We start from the raw sequence: 16590 nt of genomic DNA, 5'->3' as shown, positions 1-16590 counted from the left end.
AAGAGAGAAGAGAGAAGAGAGAAATCTATTCAAAGTATTGTAGTTGGCGGCGCCTAAGTTAGTATTTAGGCGAAAGTTCATAACTAATACAGTGAGAAAAAGACAAAAAAAAAACCCTTACTAGGCCGTAGGCCTCTACACATTACAACACTCCCCCTCAAGTTGGAGCATATATGTCAATCATGCCCAACTTGTCACATAGTTCATTATGTCACAAATAGTGAAGACCCTTTGTAAGGACATCAGCTAGTTGTTCCTTGGAACTGATGTAAGGAGTACAAACTTCCTCCTTTTCAAATTTCTCCCTTATGAAGTGCTTGTCAAATTCAATATGCTTAGTCCTGTCATGAAGAACTATATTGGCTGCAATATTAATGGCTGCCTTGTTGTCACAATAGAGAGACATTAGGCCATCAACCGAGAGGCCTAACTCTTCGATCAAATTCTTCACCCATAGTACTTCTGCAACTCCATGTGCTATGGCCCTATACTTGGCCTCAGCACTAGATCTAGCCACTACACTTTGCTTTTTTGCTTCTTCAAGTGACCAAGTTTCCACCAACAAAGGTACAATATCCACTAGTTGATTTTCTATCATCAATTGCTCCAACCCAATCTGCATCTGTGTAGACTTCCACTTTCATATGATCATGTTTCTTGAAAAGTAACTCAGTTCCTGGATACTTCTTTAGATATCTTAGTACCCTCTTAGTTGCCTCTAGATGGGATTGGTGCATGCATAAACTGACTAAGGACACTAACATAAGCTATATCTGGCTGAGTCATTGATAGGTAGAGAAGTCTTCCTACCAACCTCTAAAATTTCTCGACATCTGTCACTGATTCTCCAATACAATCACCAAGCCGATGGTTTTCTTCAATAGGAGAGTTTACAGGCTTTGTTCCTAACTTTCTTGTATCCTGCAAAAGATCTAGGGCATACTTCTTTTGGGAAATGAAGATGCCCTTTTTTTTGAGCTAAAAACCTCAATACCAAGGAAATAACATAGCTATCCCAGACCTTTCACTTCAAATTGCATAGCAAGGGATTCTTTGACAATTTTAATCTCAGAGTTACAATTCCCCATAATCACAATGTCATCAACGTAGATAATTAATACCACAACATTCTTCTAGTTTCTCTTGACAAATAGAGTATGGTCAGATTGGCATTGCTTGAATCCAATTCGCTGTAGATCCAAGTGAAATCTACTGACTAGGCCCTTGGGGATTGTTTCAAACCATATAAAGATTTTTTTTTTTATTTTGCAATTTCCCTTCACACCCTTGTGCTACAAACCCAGGATGTTGAATCATGTAAACTTCTTCTTCCAGATCCCTATTTAAGAAAGCATTTTTTATGTCTACTTGGTGGAGCTCCCAATCAAAGTTAATAGCCAATGATACTATAATCCGAATAGTGTTCATTTTAGCAATTGAGGAAAAAGTCTCTACATAGTCAACCTTATACACATGAGTATACCCTTTTGCAACTAACCTGGATTTATACCTTTCAACCGATCCATCTACTCTATGCTTTACTGTGAATACCCACTTGCATCCCACTAGCTCCTTGCCTTCAAGAAGATTCACCAACTCACAGGTGTTGTTTTTGTGAAGAGCACTAATTTCTTCTTTCATTGCCTATTTCCATTCAGGTATAGATAAGGCTTCTGTAACACTTTTGGAAATAGAGACAGAATCAATGGCAATAAAAAAAGCACGAAATGCAGGAGCAATATTTTTAGAGGATAAGAATTGAGAAATATGATGCTTAGTGGTACATGATCGAACCCCATTTCTATAAGCAATTGGGACATCAAGATCATTAATAGGATCATCAATAGCAATAGGTTCAATAATATCAAAGTGAACAAGGGTACCTGGATTTTCCTTCAAAGAGTCAGAAGATGCTGGATGTATAGTCTTAAGTTCCTCTATAGCCTTCGAGTTCAGCAATCCCTTATGGTGCCTCAAGAAGACATGGAATGGTGAGGAGTCAAGAATAAAGGGAAGAGGGATTTGAGAAGTTGGAACTTGCCTCTCCTCCTTCACACTATTCTTCCCCTGAGGAGAGGCTTGAAAGAAGGGTTCGGACTCAAAAAATGACACATCATTCGATACAAAGTACTTATGTATGACCGGATTGAAGCATTTGTAATCCTTTTGGGAAGAGGGATAATCCAAGAAAACACATGGAACAGATTTGGGATCCAATTTACCCCGATTAGGAGATAGATCATGAATAAAGCACTTACACCTAAACACACATTAAGGAATGAAAAATAAAGGGGATTGAGGAAAAAGAAGTTGATGTGGGGCCTTATATTGCAGGAGGCGTGATAGCATACGATTAATAACATAAGCTATAGCAACCACGATCAACCCAAAACCGTTTTGGAACATGCATGTGAAGCATCAAACTACGAGCAACTTCGAGGAGATGGCGGTTCTTCCTTTCAACAACTCCATTTTGTTGTGATGTTCTAGCACATGAGCTTCTATGAAGAGATTCATGTGAGGAGACAAACTCGGCTAAGTTATGATGGAAATACTCCTTTGCATTATTCGATTGGAAAATTTGAACTTCAACATAAAATTGAATGAAAACCATGTGATGGAAATCTTGCACAATTTTTGGTACCTCTTCTCTCAAATGCATAGGATATAGCCAAGTGTATATCGAATAGTTTTAAATAAAGCTAATAAAGTACTTGTACCCACCCTTAGTAAGTATGTTTACAGGGCCCCAAACATCAGAAAAGACAACATGTAAAGGCAAAGTAGATATTTTATTATTTGATGAAATAATTGTTCTATAATGCTCACTCAATTGACACGTTTCACAATGTAAACTAGTAATAGACATAAACTTGAACAGTTCATGAAACAAAACTTTCAAAGACACAAAGGACAAATGACCAAGGCGGTTATGCCATAACCACAGTTGATTGTTGTAGACTGACTCATAAGACTTTCAAAGGTTGATGCCGTAGGGCCAGTTTTATTCTCCAGGATGTAGAGGCCATCAACCATATGTCCTTTACCAATCATCCCCCTGAGGTTAAATCCTGGAAAACAAAGGAATGATGAAAAAATGTTGCACAACAGTTTAAAGACTGAGTAATATTGCTTATAGATAACAAATTGATAGGAAGTTTAGTAACATGAAGGGTATGGGATAAGGCAAGGCCATCAGGAAGGGATACAGATCCCTGACCAGCAATGGTGGATAGAGACCCATCGACAAGTCACACTTTATCCCTTCCAGAGAGGAGTGTAGGTCTGGAAGAGATTTGACTTACCAGTCATATGGTTTGATGCCCATGAGTCAATGACCCAAGGTGACTCGGGAGCAGTGGTACACACATGAAATGCAGAAGCACCTTTACACAATGTAGAAGCGAATGAGGTAGAAGGGGTAGGAAATGACCTATCCAACTGCCCGAGTGTCCTACCATACAATTACAAATGATCTCTAAAGGAATTGATGATGTCTTCCTTGAGATAAGAACTAATAGGATGCTCTTGAGGAAACACAGTAGTTGATTATGTTTTTGATAGTTTTGTTGGCCAAATTTGTAGAAGTAAATTTCTTTTGATGAGGCTTCTTTGAAGTGTCTTGATTTTTGGTTGCCCACTTGGGCTTATCCACTAATCCCAACAGGTTTCTCCGAGTGTGTTTAGGCTTTTGGAAGTGAATACCACAGTTTGTCCTTATCTTCACCTTTCCTTGGTTCTCCCTTTTTCATTCCTGTGTTACCCCCTCTTGCAGGTAGGGCAATAGGTTGTTCCTCATCAGAAACATTCATTAGATTTTTTCTACTCTCTTCAATTTGGACTAGGGCATATACTTCATGAACTAAAGGAAGTTGCTTACTTCCCAAAATTTGCACCCGGAGAGGCTCATAAGCTGGATTCAGCCCATGCAAGAAAGCAAAAACCCACTGCTAGGAGACAAGTTTTTTGTAGGCCTGGGCATCTTCATCATTCTTCTTGTCAATAGTCTAATAATAGTCTAGTTCCTTCCATACTGATGTAAGGGCTGAATAATATGTAGATAGGCTATGGTCTCCTTGCTTATAAGTAGATGATTATGCCTGAAGCTGATAAATCTTGACAAAGTGCCTCTGTTCAGAATAGGTTGCCTTGGCTTGTTCCCAAATTTCACAAGTTGTGTTAGCCCATATGAATTTTTTCTTTATATGAGGCAACATGGAGCCTAACAGCCATGACATAACCATGTTGTTCTCTTGATCCCATCGGTCATGTTCAGCAGTACCAAACTTTGGTTTTTTTATTTTTCCACTTATATAGTCAGTCTTCCCCTAACTGTGATATAAAGTTTGATGCCTTTGGACCATTCCAGATAGTTCAGGTCATCAAATGGGGTAAAAGACATAGAGAAATTCATGCAATCCATTCCCCCATTTTGGTTTCCTTGCTGTGAAGTAATGCCAGAGGTTGTTGAATCCTTAGTAGCCATTTCCACAGAAATATTACTGGTATTTTTTCAAAAAGCCAATTTGATATAGAGGGTCTTTTCTTTTGAAAAATAAGTAGGCTCCAAAAACACAGGTTTAACAACAATGTAGGTCAATAATTCTTAGCTGAAACACTTCTATTTGCAAGAGCAAGGGACAACCAGTCTCTACGAACTCATAACTATGACATTCATAGTGGTCAAAATTTACTTATGAATGTAAAAGTGCATACCTGGCTTCCACGACCCACAACACATAGAAAACCCTCAGAAAAGACAAGTTTTAATGCATTCGACTGCCACCACAAACTCAAAAAAACCCCTTACTGCATTCGGTTGCCACCACAGATCTAGATATATCATTTAATGCATTCGGCTCCCACCACACCCTTCTTCTTGGTACAACGACCAAGAGAGAAGAAAGAAAAAAAAAAGAGGGCTGAAAGTTATGCCCAGAAGAAGCACACAATGGAGTCTTCAATCATAATAGTTTTTTCATAAATGGAAAGAAAACAATATATGAGAAGGTTGCACCCAGATTAGTGCTTTGATACCATGTAGTTCGATAGAACTAGAAGAGAGAAGAGAGATGGGAGAAGGGAGAAGGGAGAAGGAAGAAGAGAGAAGAAATCTATTCAAAGTACCGTAGCTGGCGGTGCCTAAGTTAGTATTTGTACTTAAGGCGGCAATTCATAAATAATACAATGAGAAAAGACAAAAAAAAAAAAAACCCTTCTAGGCCGCAAGCCTCTATACATTACAACATTCTTATATAGGGTCATTTACTATAACACCCCTATAGTTTCAAGATTTACTTAAACTTATCCTAAAGTTTTCATTTTACTAAAATACCCCTATATTTGCAACCTATTTCCTTAATGACCTACTAAGATGTGTTTGTTTTTCCATATAAAAATAGTAACTTGATCTCCTAAACTCAATGGAAAACGTTCAAGGGCATGGGCCCATGATTGTTTATTCCAAAATTACCCTATAACACTTATTTATACTATAACAAGATGGACCAAATAGAGTGATTGCTCATCTTACTAGGAACAAAAATGGCATTTTCATTTCTTATTTCTTTTGGTGAAAATTATTCAAATAGACATTAGGGTCAAATCGGTCACTTTCCACTATTATCTAATGAAAGGTCCATTAAGTAAATTGATTGCAAACTATGTGGGTGTTTTAATAAAGCACAAACTCTATGGTAAGTTTTAGACTTTTAGTAAATCTATAAAACTACATGGAGACCACTTATAATGTGAGTTGGCATTACACGTTGGTTAGCTATTAAATAATAGTCAGAGACTACTTCACACGAGACCTTAGCCACCCTTGCAAAAACTATGCAAGAGAAAATGAACATCAACTTTCCGAAGATTAATCATCCTACTCTCAAAGGCGTCCACCTTGAACACCGAGTTGATGTTCTATTTGAATTTGATACTGTTATTGTTGCATTAAGCATGAACAAGAGTCAATGGAAACAGAGGGCCAATTGAAGGCTTTTGAGGGTGACATGCAATAAGTTATTACAGGACACTAAAAATTGGACCAGACTGTCGGATCGGAAAAATTGGAAATCAGTTAGGTGACTGGTGTTGTTTTATTCAAGAACCATTTTTTTTCAAAAACCATTGATTTGGTCAGTAAATCACTGACCCAGGCAGTTGAATCATTCAACAGTTTGATCAGTTTTTATTTTTTTATTAGAATGAGCCGTCCATTCGATTCGAACGATCAAACTATTTGACCCAAGAACCAAACCCCTGACTAACTCGTTGTACGATTTAATTTTAAAAAAACTAGATGGAATGTTCGCAGTGCGAGAAATAATGATTTTCGAAGAGCCCTTATGGATATCACCCACCAACAAAAAAACCTATAATTGTGATTATCGTTGAAAAGCAAATAGTAACCAACTAAGGTTATTTCTAGACTTGGATACTTAGGTTCTTTTATTATTGATCAGGAAGGTTTCTCTGGGGTCTTTGGCTCTTATGGAAAAATGAAGATATCATGGTATGAGCGTTCAACATTTTAGATGCTACAATACATCTCCATCCTTCCCTTCTATAGGGGTGTAAATGGATGGGATCATGATCCAAGATCCAGTTCTATTTGATCAAATTTGGATCATTCTTGTCAGATCTTCGGATCATATTAGATTTGGATCATCCCTTTCTTATTTGAAAATATCTGATCTAATACATGTTTTATATTAATAAATAAATAAATATATAAATATATTTTTTATAAAATTTCTATATTATTTATTTATAAAAAATATGTATATATATGATGAAAATAATTAAAAAATACTTATATATTTTTTTGTTTACTTTATTTAAATTAATATATTTTATTTTTTTAATAATTTATTAATCTTTCAAGAAAACAAGTTGGATCGGATGAGATCTGACTTACCGATAGGATTCAAATTCAAATAAAGTCCTATTAGATCCGATTGGACCTATCATGAACAGTGTCAGATTGGATTCTAATATACTCTGATTTGAATCCGATCCGGTCCATTTACAGCAATCTATTGTGACCCAGATAAGAGAAGACAACCATCAACCTGGGTGGAACTTCATCAACTTGCTAACAGTACGTAGCACTGTACCGTGGCTCTGGATGGGTGACTGCAATGCTGTGGTTGATCCATTTGAGAAGCAAGGGGGTGGAAGACCTAAGGCTTAGTTTGGAAAGAGTACAAATACAAATTTGTAGAATGTAAAACCTTATATTTTGCATTATTTTGTATGTATTTGTACTTGTACTTTTTCCAAACTGAGCCTAATGGGCGTAAAATATATGCTTTTTGTAAGGTAATTCATGATTGTAACATGATGGATCTTGGATACAATGGCCAGAAATACACATGGTGGAATGGCCAAGAGGGGTTAAGGAATGTAAAGGTTAGACTTGAAGAATTCAAATCAGCCCCTCACAACATTGCCCCCAACAACGTTCCACAGCATATCTCCACCGTGTATTGAAAACATCTTCCGATGATGATATCATCATTCCTGGTATTATCATCGGGAGATGTTCCCAATACACAGAGGAGATGTTCTATGGGACATCGTGGGGGGCTGATTCGGTCTCAGACTTGAACGCATGCTTGCTTGCCAACCCTTAGTGGAGAATACTCTACCCATTGGCCTTTACAACACCACTTACAAAGTAATTGCCAAAACAATTGTTAATATATTTAAACCTTTACTCCCACAATTAATCTCTCCTTTCCAAACAAGTCTTGTTCCAGGTTGACACCTCAGGGTTAATGTAATCATTCTTCATGAAATTTTACACTCTTTTAAAAAGAAGGGGAAAGAGGGCTTCATTGGGATTAAACTAGACCTAGAAAAACCTATGATAAATTGGAATGGCCAATCATTTTTAAAATTCTTAAAACTTTTATCATTCCCTTAAACTGGATCAACCTAATAATCAATTGTATTACTACTATGCCCCTTATAAATTCCTTGAAACTTTCAGTCCTATGAAGGGGCCTCTAGCAAGAAGACCCTCTATCTCCTTATATTTTTGTTATGTTTAGAAATCCTCTCGAGTTTAATCAACACTAAAATGACAAAAGGCCACATCGCCCCCTTTTAATTGCTTTAGGAATGGCCAAGTTTATTTCATATTTTCTATGTGGACGATCTCTTCATCCTCACAATAGCTTCCATTTCACAATTTAACAATATTAGACAGATCCCAGATAAATTTTGGTTGGCTTCTAGGGAAATAATTAATTATGCAAAATCCGTTCTTTTCACTTCTAGAAATGTTCACCATAGACACACTTGGATCCTTACCAGGAATCTAGGTGTTAGGCTTCTCACTAGGGAAGGCAACGAGGCGGGTTCAGAGATGGTTTTGTAAATTCTACACTCTGCCTACCTCCTTAAACCTCCCAACCCATATCCGTCCAAAACGCATAGCGGGTTGGATTTTGAGAATCCAAACCCTCCTCGCACATGAAAATCCAAAACCCTCCCCGACCTTACCCTTCTCAGATTCAAGGGTAAGGCATGTTAGGTTGGGTTTAGAACATGCATCTAATTTTCTTTTTTTTTTGTCATATAGAAACAATAAATAAGTAAAATAATACAAACAAATAACAAAATTTCCAATTATTTGATTAAGGCATGTAAAAACACATAAGCTATAAATTATCTTTCATGTGAAATTCAAACTATTATTAAATTCAAGACTTATTACATAAAATTTATATGCTTTCCAACAATATGCAGATTGGGTTTAGCCTAATACTGTACCCTATCCGTACCCTATGGGTTGTAAAATTCCAAAACCCATCTTTCAAGCAAAAATACCCACCCCATCGGGAAGGATAGGGGCAGATACCCACTAGATTGGGTAGAAATTGTCATCTCTATTTTTCAACTGTTGTAAAAAATATATGAGACTTCCAATGTTCAATTCAAAAGTCACTAAAAATACCTTTAAATTCTCAGGTAGCCATATGGATGCAAAACTGATTGGTTGGAAAGCATCTTCCCATTTCCTTGTAAGGAGATATATCCTACTTCAGTCCACTCTCTCTAGTGTCCTATATCATGAAATGCAAATATTCTATCTTCCCACCTCCATTAATCAGAAACTGGAACAAATTAGGCAAATATTCCTATGAGGTCTTCACCGGACAAGCATAAAATACATCTGATCAATTGGGTTAAGATCACTCTTCCCAAGCTTTTGGTAGGCTTGGGAATTAAACTTTTTAAAGACACTAATCTTAGCTTTCCTTACTAAACTTTCATGGTGTCTTATATGAGGATTTGTGGGCAAGAATTCTAATTAGCAAATATAAGTTGAACAACAACTAGAATCTGGAAACTAACAAGAGGCCCTCAGATTTTTGGATTTGGAAAGGAATTTGCGAAGGATTCAAGTCTTTAAGGAGGGTTTGATGAAAAGCATTGGTTTCAAAATTTTCAGTTTCCGGTGAGAACCCAAATATTTGGACTGACTGTTGGATAAAGGTGAGCACTATTTGGTTAAAATCGAACCGAAAATTTTGGTTTTAAAATTTTCAGTTTCCGGTTTTGGTTTTTAGAATTAAAAATTTGATTAACTGAAGTAACTGAACTTTCTATTATAATATATAATATATAATAAAATGAAATTTGATTTCATAATATATATTTTATAATATATAATATATATTATATATTATAATATATATAATAGAGTATATATTATTAAAATTTAGTTTTAACTGAAAACCGAATAAAAAATTTTAGTTTTGATTATTTTAGTTTTCCTATAATTCAATTTAAGTTCGGTTTTTAATTGAATAAACCAAATGCTCACCCCTACTATTTGCTGGACAGATCTACCTCGAAAAACTCAGGTCTCCTAGGCCCACTTCCTAACCCAAAGCCTGAAAAGTCAAGGATTATCAGTACTCCAGCTAGGGATTGGGATTTAGAGAAACTAAACTTTATAATCCCTAAAAACATTAAAAACAAAATTATGGCCATTCCCATCTCTTCAACACATTGGATCCAGACCAATGGATCTGGTCGAACACAAAAGACAAGAATGTAATACCTAAATTTGTGTATAAGTTCTTAACAAAAATTAATCACTCTTCCTCCTTCTCTAAGTTTAGAAACATCTGCGCAACCTCATGCTAGCCACATGTAAAGTTTTTCATGTGGATGTTATACAACTGGTTAATCAAGTATGGGGTTGATGTTTCAAAGGAGTGTCCCCTTTGCATGAAGAACAAGGAAACCAAAGACCATTTATTTATGAAGTGCGAAAAGGCCACGAAAATTTGGGGGAAATTACCAATTAATAATATTTTGAAATTAGACATTGAGTTTAATTTTAAGGGCTGGCTGAAATGCAAACTTGCAACTTATAAACATCAAAACTTAGCTTTGTTTTGCTACCTTAATTGGCAGATATGGAGGGAAAGGAACAATAATATCTTTAACAACACCAATCCTGACCCAAAACACCCGACCTCATCACTAAGGTTTTTTGTCCAAAACTTCTATCATGCACAAAATTATGGATCCCTTGATGAGCATAGGAGTAACTAGGAATGACAATAGGTAGGGTATCCGTGCAAATTGTCCTATCCATTCCCTAACCTGCTTATGTACCTTTAATCTTAAACTTGTTTTAAATCCGTTTAACTTTTCCTCTCAATTTCTCAAATTCGTCTCATCCCGAACCCGTTAAACATGTCTCAATTCGTTCCACCCAATTTAAAAAGTTAATTAACACTTTCTACTAAAAACTGTTTATTTATGCTTAAAGTGCGATTTGAACTCGGATCAGTTAATGATAGTGCAAAAACTCTTAATACTACTTTAATCCTCTAAGCCATCTTATCTTTTGTATTATTGAGTGAAAAAAAATAAATTTTATTAATTTCGGTGTTCATCCAAAAAAACAATATATATTTAAAATTAACAATTTCAACTAAAAATTAAAAAAATAATATTTAAAATTAGCATTTTATAAATAAATAGAATAAATAATCTATCAAATCTAAATTTACATTTGGAGATGAACAATACAAATTATTGTTTCTATCTAAAATGTCAAATTTGACATTTCAACTATAAGCACCACTGATCAATCCCAATGCATGCATTTTTCAAGTTGAACTATCTTATGTGATGTGATAAGACATATTTTTTAAAAGTTTGTATGAATCAACCCCAAATATTTTACTTAGAAACGACAAAAATACCAAATACAAACTAAATTAATAACAATAATTTTGTTTGTGGATAGTCGTTGGACCTTTTGGTGGATTATATTAATCTCAATACAATGAATTTTCATAGTGAAAGTTTGGAGAAGCTAGGGTCAATGTGTTGAAAGTAAAATGGATAACGTTGTTGCAATTTGACTTTGATTAAAATAGAATTTAGCTCAATTCATAATATAAATTTATTATGAGGAAGATTCTATAACAGAGGCACCCATTTCAGGTATGATCATGACCGGGCCAAGGCCAGGTTTTCATAAGGGTGTAAGAGTGTTTTGTGATCAATAAGGGCTCGGATTTGCTACACACATGCTGTTCTCACACATATACCCACTTGACATTACAGCTGCACATTGGGAATACCTCCATTGTTACTCATGGGGAGATGTTCCCAATACATGGTGGTGGTGCTTTGTGGGTAAGAATGTGAGAACAAGTTGTGGATAGCAGATTCAGAGTAGTTTAATAGGGTTGCAAATAGATTGGATCGGATTTGGTAAGGGTATATCTAATCCAACCTGTTAAGAAAATCTGATTGATCCGAATCTAATAAGAATATGTTAGATTTTCAATAGCATGTTTTGAATTCGAATATATTATTGCAAATCCAATTCGAATCCGATTCAATTAGAATTGTAATAAAAAATAGAATGATGTAATAATATATTATATTATATAAATATATAATATATAATTATATAGATAATATATAGAATATAAATATATAATTTATAATATTTCATAACTAATGGATCATATCAGTCTATATTCGAATTCAATTCGTTAATTTGCAATCTTAGTGCTCAATCCCCCAGCCTACCATGCCTAATAATATATGCCCATGCCTACTTCTATGTAGGTACCTTGAGACTTATGCCTTGTCTCTGTTTTCAACCTTTCAAAAATAGAAAAAAGAAAAAGAAAAAGAAAAAGAAAAAGGAAAAGAAAAAAAAAACTTTGGGCCCTAGTCTTGCTTGGGTACAAAACTTAAGCCCAAAGTTGGAGATTTGCGGGCCGCACTGAACTGGACTTCAAAAGAAAGAAAAGGAGAGTATAATTTTAGGCCCACGTCTGGCTTAGATACAAAACTTAAAGTCTTAAACCCAAGCTTGAAGATTTATGGGCCACGCCGGACCCAGATCCGGACCCGACTTAAAATGATTACCCCTAATGTTAGCACCAGGATTCCAGGAACAACTTTTGTATGAGATAATCAAGCACAAGAAAGACAATAATAATACATGAATTAGCATCCTTAGACTCTCTTATGAATCATTTTCACAGTTTCAACTTTCAGCATAATAGGGGTTTGAATTTAAATTACTTATATAAAGAGGAATTCCTGCCCCAAAAACTATTTGGATCGAATATTAATGCTTCTGCTTAGAAGTTAAACAAATTTTAAGTAGTTGGATGGAGCTGCAAAATGATGAGCTATAACATAAACTGTGAAAACAACATTGTAACTAGATTCGTCTTTACCCAAAAAAAGAAAATCTAGCTAAGTGTATATAATCGTGTTACAGAAAAGCAGACCTAATTGGAATTAAACCCGTTTATTGGGACCTAGTGGGACTAAGAATAGGCAAAAGAAAAAGGAGAAGATCCAAGCAGAACTCATGAATTCCCATCAACCAATTGAGACATGTAATCGTGTTGCAGTTAATGGTGTCAATGGACCGATTTTGGATTAGACTCCGTCCAATCCCAAATTAATTTGGACAGATTGGACGGGCCAATAAGACATATTGAATTGAAGCAATTCAGTCCAATTCTAATCCATTGATATAAGATAAGCATATAGGTGTCAATGGATTGGGTTTGGGTTGAAACCAATCTAAATCAAAACGAATTTGAATTGATTGTACAGTTCAAAATGGTTCAAAATAATCATTGGATTGGATTGGACCTAGTCCATTTATAATGCACTCACATTGGACTGGATCGAATTGGACCAACAAATCCAGTCCAATTGACACCCCTAGTTGCAGTCCAAATCCCCTTTCAAGATGAAATATTGAAATTAGTCATAGCTTGATCCGTAGTTGCAGTCCAATTGACACCCCTGTTTGGGAGGGCTGACCTTCAAGAATTCACATCCCCACAGCACATCCCAACTATGTATCAGGAAAATCTCCCAATGACAAGTACGGAAAGTGTTCCCAATACACGATTGAGATGTACTGTAAGACACTTGTGGGACACTCTCTACAGGGCGCAGATGTAAACTCGACCTGTTGTGGTTTCTAATTTTCCAATGTGGGTTCCACACAAACAGCCTATAAGATTTGTTTATTGAAAAAAATTGGGAAGCTCAGATCAGCTCTCCATCAAGGCTTACCGTATAATCCTCTTTAATAGTTTCATCTGGAGTGCTTCAAAGCGGCTGAGCTATCTTAGCTGAATCTTCAGCTCAGCCTTCACAAATGGATCCTTTAGAGCTTTTAACACCTGCAGTTCTGACTCATTGTGAGTGCATGAATATTTTCGGTGACAGGCATTGGTTAGTTTTTGGGGTATTATGTAACTTATTGCCCAACATCCATAAGGCTGTGCTTGGTTTGCCAAAAAATAAGAGAGATAAAGAGTTGAGGGAAAGTTTTTTAGGCTGTGTTTGATTGCAATGCAAATAAATTTGTATTAATGTAAAACTATGGCAGTGCAAATTATTTGAATGTAAATTCGATGCATTTTTGTTTCAAACTTTAGCTTATTTTGTTTGATTGCAAAATAAATAAAGTAAATTAGGACACAAAGCAGAATAAAGTAAAATCTAAAGTAATTTAAATGAAAATTTACATTTTCTTTCAGTTGCATTTTTATGCATTTGTACTAGTGCAAATAAAAATGTAATGCAACCAAACACAGTCTTAAGGAATTTTGTAAAAAGACTCAACTGTATCCATAATAGCAAACTTTTGCTTAAACTTGCGTTATACTCTACTCACTACAAATGCAATGCCTTGGAAAATTAGCCTCGTGTTCTATATATCCACCACAGAATTTCATGTTTGTTTTGATCCATCACTAATACTTATTTCAATCAAACATAATACTTATTCTTTTTAACAGCAAAAAAGGAGATAAATCCTTAAAATAAAGAGTGCCAAATGCATCCTTAGCCATGAGATGTAAAGATTGCCGCTACCACTTTTGGCCATTACCAATCCCTTAACAATCTTGTTGAATATGATTTTTTTGGTATTAAACAATACACATTAGAGGGAATGCAGGGTGGATAAGAGTAGGGTTTACATGAAGCCCATTAAGGCACTAACAATACCAGTAGTATCTACAGTTTTGAGGGTTTAATCGTACTGGGTCATTCTGCTTTTCCCTCTAGATGGTCGGTTAATGGTTCAACCATTGACATAAATGGCTAAAACACACACATATACATGCACATAGAATGTTTAACATATGGCTTAGGGATGACAATTTCTACCCTACCTAGTCGGTACCTATAGGGACAGGTTTTGGGATTCTAGAACTCATATGAGTACAGGTACATATATGGTATTAGATTAAACCCCAACCCTCCCTAACCCACATATTGTTGGAAAGCATATGAACTTTATGCATTAGGTGTTGGACTTAATAATATTTTGAAATTTATGTAAAGAATACAATTGATATTTTGTATGTTTTTTACATGACTTAATCAAATAATTGAAATATTTTATGTTTGTTCATGCTATTGTACCTATTACTTATATAACAGGAAATAGTAGAAAATTAGATGCAGCCTTGGCAGGTTATAAACCCAACTGATCACTCTACCCTTAAATGCAGGGATCCAGGGATAGGTTTATGAAAGGTTTTCCATTTTCATGTGTGAAGAGAGTTTGAATTCTGAGAATCCAATCCACTATAGGTTTTGAGCCAATATGGGCTTGATGGTTTAGGAGCTGAGATGGATAGGATCTAAAATTTACAAAACCCTCCCGAACCTGCCCCTGCTCCTTTGCCATCACAATTATGACCTACTGCTTGATTCAAGAAATTCAACAATTCAACTGGTCAGACCTTCGGGTCATTAAGCCAATATTTCTTTTTGTTTTTTTAGGTAAATCGTTTGAGGGCTTAGTGAACCTCAAAATCTAACCGGATGATGGGTCAACCGCAGGTCAAAAACATTGATACATTGATTATCTTTTTATAAGATGATTCTAGGGTTTCCTAACATGTTTATACCTGCCCACAACATATTACTTTACAACATCCAATATTAATTATTGATGGTTTGAATATGTTTATTAATCAATTAAAAGATTACTCTTAGTTTGGAAGGCTAGACTTTTTGGCCCTTGCTTTTTCATTAATCAAAATTGAATGGACATAAATATTTCTGGATTTTTAATCCACGGAAACGCTACATTAGAACACTCCTAACATGTTTATTCATAAATTACTAGTTTGAAAAAAAAAACTAAAAAACAAATATCACCCCTATGAGTCATGCGGTACACAAATATTTTGCATGGTGCACATGTGCAGACTTTGAGCCATTACCTACCCATAACATATTACTTTACATCATCCAATAATAATTGATGGTTTGAACTTTGAATATGTTCATAATTAATCAATTAAAAGAAGACTCTTAGTTTGGAAGGCTAGACCTTTAGGCCCTTGCTTTTTCATTAATCAAAATTGAGTGGACGTAAATATTTTCATAATGAAATAATCTTTTTCTTTTTTTGCTATAAAGAAACTTAAAAGGGATCGAAAAAAATAGCTTTTCAGATTTCAATCTTGAAAATTTTTAGGTTGTGTTTGGTTTGAAATAGAAAAGGTAGAGAAAGAAAGGGAATGGTAAGGAAATCTGTATATCAAGACAAGTGGAAAAGCAATAGGGGTGGATTCAAGCCGAGTCGAGCCGAATAGTACGGGGATCAAGATCAATCTCGGTTCAAGGTAGAACCTTGAGCTCAAGCTCGATTTGAGAAAAAATGTTTTATAAAAATAAAAAAAATTATATATAAAAAAATTTTTATTTGATATTTAAAAAATTAATAATTATAATATTTTTATTATATATATATATATATAGCTCGGTTCATTTATTAATTGAGCCTGTAAATTAGGCTCAAGCTTAATTCAAAGCTCGATTGAAATCAAGCCGAGCCAAACCGAGCTCGAGTAGCTATTGAAGAGCTCGGCTCGTGGCTATCCATAAAAAGCAGTCTCACAAACCTATTCACCTTTAGTGTACATTAATTAGTATGTGGTGACACAGCCGGTCCAAGAAACCATCACTTAAAATGATTCGAAACAAATGCCCCACCCTACCGGCCTACCCTTGAAATGATTCAAAGTAAATTCCTAAGACAGC

Source organism: Nelumbo nucifera, chromosome 3 (genome assembly GCF_055504915.1).
Source record: "Nelumbo nucifera cultivar China Antique chromosome 3, China Antique-T2T, whole genome shotgun sequence".
Taxonomy (NCBI): domain Eukaryota; kingdom Viridiplantae; phylum Streptophyta; class Magnoliopsida; order Proteales; family Nelumbonaceae; genus Nelumbo; species Nelumbo nucifera.
This window is presented reverse-complemented; position numbering follows the sequence as displayed.